The sequence below is a fragment of the Hirundo rustica genome, chromosome 3 (assembly GCF_015227805.2).
Source record: "Hirundo rustica isolate bHirRus1 chromosome 3, bHirRus1.pri.v3, whole genome shotgun sequence".
NCBI classification, from domain to species: Eukaryota; Metazoa; Chordata; class Aves; order Passeriformes; family Hirundinidae; genus Hirundo; species Hirundo rustica.
Window position 1 is genome coordinate 7,474,072 of NC_053452.1, and position 6,000 is coordinate 7,480,071.

A 6,000-nucleotide genomic window follows, 5' to 3' on the forward strand; every position below is an offset into this window, starting at 1 on the left:
GATCTCCTGGCAGCTGTGATATATGTCCTAAAGTTAATTCGTGTTAAAAGATGTAAAATGTGATTCAACCCCTATAAGTTTTGTTTCTAATCCAGTATGCTAAGAGTTAACTCAGATGAAAACGGCCCAGAGAAGGGTACAGGAATTTCTTTTGCCTGAAAAGACATGGGAGGGACACGAAGAAACCATGATTAGAATTACCAGAAGAAGGGACATGAGGATGCCTCTGCCGGGAATCGTTAAGGGGAGAACAAAGACAACGGAAAAAGGAGATGAGAGCCCGGAGAACCAGATGATTACGTCAGATCGATATCTCATCCGTCTCTTCCTGAAATTAACTTCTTCACGCCACACCTGAATCCAGCCATTAACAGCATTGTCCTCTCCAGCTGCCCTATTCAGAATCCCAGAACTGGAACATGAATGTCTAATGAGGCTGCCTCAGAAGGAGGAACCTCGAAGTCCTGAGTTTCTCTCAGCGATCCAGTGTATAAAAAGAGACTGCTCCAAGCCAGAAATGTGAACTTGGGGGGTAACATACTAGCTAAGTGTGTTACTGTGTTCACCCAGCACCGATCCCAGGCTCGACGCTGTCCTTTTAATTGTGGCTGTCAGAGACTGTCATTCTGTCTCTCAATAAAATTCTAAAATTTTGATTTATCGAATTTGGTGAATCGTATTTATTACAAGCGCTCTGGGTGGTTACAAGGAGAAAGGTTTGGGAGGGCTGCAACACATCCCATCCCTCTGCATGAGCTGTGACAGCTCCCTGCTCCAAGGTGGCAAGGGAAGCACAGAGTGATTTTCAGACTTAATGTGATTCATGTAATCACCTAAGGAGTCACTGATGTTAAGGAGTGCATATCGTTGCCTCGGGGAGCGAGAATTAATGCGTGCCTGGGGATGGATGAGATTGCCAAGTCATACACAGCCTTAAATTTAATTCTTATCTAGGTTACTTAATTATTATTAATGATATAGAAAATGTCACGTGGACTGGCGTTCCTTTTTTTGCATTTTCTGACCTTTATGTCACGATGAGCTACTGAATCGGCCAACATCAGTTTTAAGGCAACTGACAGGACTGCTATTAGGCTTACTGCTTTGAGCAAGTGCTTTGCTGATTTTCACATTCCTAATTTCCCACTTCGGTGTTGTGCCAATGTTATCTTATTAACTGATAGAGCTCTTGATGTGACATTTCACTTGTAAAAAAGAACAGGGATAGGAACTTGTCAATACAGTGAGACCCTTGGAGTATCAAGTTGGCTATGTTTCCAAATGAACCCTGTCTTCAAATCTGAGATTTCCAGTACGCAGATTCCATTTAGCTCCAACCTCATTCAGAAACCAAAAGCTCAGACACTTCTAAAGTTTGAAGCACTCTCGTCCTTGTGCCCCAGAGAGTAATTTCCAGCTTTAAAAGCCCAATTCCAGAACAACTGAACACAAGTGGTTTCACTTTAAAAGCGCTTACTCTTTACAACTTCCTGAGAACAATGATAAAAGCCAGGTTACATAGTATAACTTTCAACCACATTTTGCAAAAGTGCTGGCCACGGTTTAACAGCGGAGAGTATTTTGGTGTGGGCAGCCAAAAGAAGCAGTACTCTGCTGGTTTTGTTCAGGAGTCTGAGCAGAAAAATCTGAACAGCTAAAACAAAAAAGGAAATAGAAGTTAGGACTGAATGCAGATGCGGGAAATGTGGTTCATCCTAGATATGAAACACAAAAAGAAATACAATCTTCTTTTTTTTACTTTCTTTTGAGGGATATCTAAAAGGAAGCTCCCATTGTCACAGCAATGTATGGGTATGGGGCCTGATGTTCAAGCTGGACATCAGTCCAGCTTTTTCCATGGAAGGCCACATGGTCAGTGCCTCCAAGAGGAGCATTCAGACCAAGAGCATGGCTCAGGCTGTCAGACTGGAAAGGTGGATATGAATATGTGTATACATAACCTTTTGGAACAGAAATCTGAAATTACCAACATGATCTAAAGGCCTAAGTGATAGCTGCCCTTTAAATAACTAAATAAACAGGTAAAACTCCAGTTGTGTGGCTGACCCTGGTGGCTTGGCAACAATGAATGGGGTTTTCTGTGCAGTGACCCCAAGTCCTGGGGATGGCTGCAGGATTCCTCTCTTCGCTTACTGAATACGTCTCAGTGAACATCCTCATCTAGAGCAAAACCCCAGGACCTTATTAAGTGGTTGAGCCAGCCACAGAAATGAGCAGGCTTCCAAACAGCAAACAAAATAGCAACAGGACGAAGCAGAGAGATTCTGCTCAGAGGAGTTTTCTGCTTCGCTGGGCCTCGAGGGTCAGGTGCTGGGTGATCAGTGACTCTGTTTCTCAGGGGCCATTGACTGGGCTCTGGGCAAACCGTGGGCATTTTGGCAAGCAGGAGACCCTGTGCATTCATTCCTTCATCCATCTGTCTGAAATGGAGGGGTTTGTGGCCAAGCCATTTGGCAAGAGCAAGGCAGCCTTTGCAGCAGTGCCAAGTCCACACTTTAAATACAGCTTCTGCCACAAGGCTGAGACATAGTTTTACTTCCACATGTGGCCAGAAATGCCACAGGCCTGGAGCAGGCTGCAGGGTGAGCAGAGTCCTCACATTTACCCCTGTCTTTGCAGATCTTTATAGACAGATTTGAAGGGCTGCAATGTGCCAGAGAGGTAGCAAATATACCACATACATTTAATTTCAAGACTTTAGCAGCCATCACCGGTGCAATGCTATTTGCTGCATCTGTGCTTCTCTAGACTTTGAATAAATGGATTCCTTCCGGCAACTGTAGGAAACAACTGGAGACTGTTCTCCAGTTCCCTGAGGTAAAATCCTAATTCCACTTAAGTCAGTGGCAAAAGACCCATACACTAAAGTGCAACCAGGACTTCTCTCCCGGGACTTGAAGGGTTTGGATGCCAGTATCTTAAGGTTTGGCATCCAAACCACCTCCTTGACTGGCAGCTCTCTGAGGTGAACTTCCCATGCTCTTCTTGTTCAGCCTGGAGGAGTCTGAGGGGAGACCTCGCTGCAGTTACCACTTCCTCAGCAGGGGAAGAGCAGGGGCAGGCACTGATCTCTTCTCTCAGGTGACCAGTGACAGGACCCAAGGGAACAGCCTGGAGCTGTGTCAGGGAAGGTTTAGCTCGGGTATTAAGAAACGTTTCTTCATCCAGAGGGTGATTTGGCACTAGAACAGGCTCCTCAGGGAAGTGATCACAGCACCAAGACTGAGAGAGAACAGGAAGCTCTTGGACAAGACTCAGGCACATGGTGTGATTGTTGGGGTGTCCTGTGCAGGGCCAGGAACTGGAGTTTGGTGATCCTTGTGGGTCCCTTCCAGCTGAGGATATTCCCTCATTCTCCTTCCCCCATCCTCCTCAGAGACACTGGCTGCGATGACAGTCTACATCCACAAAAGGGGATTTCTTATACTACACAGTGCACCAACTCCCCAGTTCTGTCTTAAGAGAGCTGTTTGAAATGGGAGCCACTTTCTGCTCCTGCAAAGTATCCTAGTGAGAGCTGAGGGTTTTGTGGGACCCTAGGATCACTGATTTTAAACTTAGCACATTGGTTTGTCACCTGGGTTTTTTGTTTGTTTTGTTTGTTTGTTTGTTTGTTTTTCCTGTGCCAAATTACTAGGACATTTCATTTACTTGGACCTTCACAAAAGAAATATAGGTAGGAGGAGTAGACAGTTATGACTTAAAAAGTAACAAATTGGCAGGGAGGTTCCCTCATCCACCTCTCACTCATTTTTGACAGTTTGTGGGGTTTCCAGATGGTAGCAATTATTTCTGATATAAGGTTGAAAATTTTCCAATCAAAGAATTAAAAAAAAAAAGGCTGAAAGGATGCCTGTGTACTAACATTCATGACCAAAAGGTCCTGCAACAAAGAAGCACCTCTGAAAGGACTGTGTTTTCAAACCCACTCACATACATAACATTTTCAGAGCTGTCACCATCAGAGCACTTTTTACAGCCAGTTCCTGAAGGAAGTGGTTGTAAAGATGAGGCATGAAGAGCAGCAAGTCCAGGTGCTGAGCAGAGAGCTTTTGAACTTAGAGCAAATGCGTGATACTTTTTTCTAACCAGAACAACTGCTGTTTGTGACCATCTGAACTTTGAGCTACAAGAAAATGTCTTTGGGGTTCATCAGGCTGATATCCTGCCTCTAACCACAGCCTGTACCAGATACTTCAAAGGAAAGAATATAAGAAACACAGTATTGGAATCATCTGCTAGCAGAGGAAATTTCTTCCCAACATCAGACAATTTGTCATTGATTTATCCCCTCAAACAGGAAAGTTTATGTGCCTCTTAAAAAAAAAAAGAGACCCAGTTGAATGTAACAGTGAGGTGAGTTTATCCATTAACCCTAACAAATTTTTATTTGAAATAGATTTGATTTCTCTAAAATAAAAATTCTCCTACCTTTTTCTGTGGTGGTTTTCCTAGTGCTGAAATAACAGTTTGAGGGTCTTTTCCAGCCACTTTTTAAATACAGATTGCCCTTGGAATGTGACAGTGTTCAGGAGCTGTGGCCCTGTGGCAGATATTTTGCAAATGACAGTGTCTCCTCCTCCAAATCCTTCTCCTGGCAAGAGATTTAATCCTCTTTTTATGGATCCTATTACGATCATTTCCTTATTGTTGGGATGATAGTGTGTTATTGTTGTACAGTTTCTCTGCAGCCTCCTGTCTGTCAAAGACCCAAAACAGATTGAGGGTACGAGGCAGGTAGTGAAAACACAGCAATTTACTGGTTTGTTTGTTTGTCAGATTGCTGACATTGAGCTGGATTTATAATATTTGTTTTCTAGAACTCAGATACTTTCCAAAGCAGCTGTGCTGTAGCTGTGAATGTTAACTAGGATGAACGGGGTGTCTGACAGGAAGGTGTAAGGTCTGTATTTAGGCTCAATGGGCTTTGCTCTGAGAGGTGTTGAATGTCTTAATTTTTTTCTGAAACCCATGAGCTTGGGAGGTGTCAAAACTTGGCTCCGCTGAGGTCAATGGAAAACTTCCCACTGACTTTAGTAAAGTATATACAGTATATTTCTTTAGTAAAATACAGGGTTAGGACACTAACTATTGGCAGCTATTTTTCTAAGAGCTTGGCTAATGCACAGAAAAATACCAGAATGCCTCTCTGGGTTTTATTTCTTTGTGCAAAGTTCTCTGCATTTTCCCCAAAACCTATGATGAAATACAGGAAAATTTTGCAGCCTAAGTTGCCATCCATTTAAGGGTCATTTTTTTGGTCTTAGTCACAAACAACACAAAGACCGGCTTTGCTTAACACAAGGCCTGGCCAGTTGAGCAGTTCAGCCAGATAGAAAAAGCTTGGTGGTTCTGCTGCAGAAACTCACTGGTTGATGTTTGGATCCTAATGTGAGACCTCTAATTTGAGTGAGAACTCTAAATTTAATTTGATCTAATTTGGTCATTTGGTGAATTTTAATTGCTTCAACATGCAGTACAGACGAACAGCATCTCCGGAAACCAGGCCACAGATCATTGAAAATAGTAGGTCCAGGGCTCTCTAAGATGTGGGTCTTCAGGCTCTGTGCCTCATTGAATTTAATTACAGCTTGGAGTAAAAGGACACACACAAATTCATCTTCGGCTTGGTTTCGTACCGATTTCTATTTGCACCATTAATCTTCTGCTTGTCCTGTCCATTGCTCCAGTAATGTTTCTTGAGCCACATGTCCAGGGAAAACCAAGCTGTGGTCTCCTAGACATTCATTTCCTACGGGCTTCATAAAAATAGGCAGCTGTGTAAAACAGAGGGCTCTTAGTACTCTTGCTGAGCTCATCCCTGATTAGACACTGGGTAAACAGTGTGGGAAAACCCTTGTTACGAGTGCCTCACCTGTGGATAAACTCAGCTGGCAGTCCTGCCCTGCTGGACACTAAACAGCCACCCCACAAGAGCAGTTTTGCTTTCACACCACACCTCTCACTTAAACAGCCAGT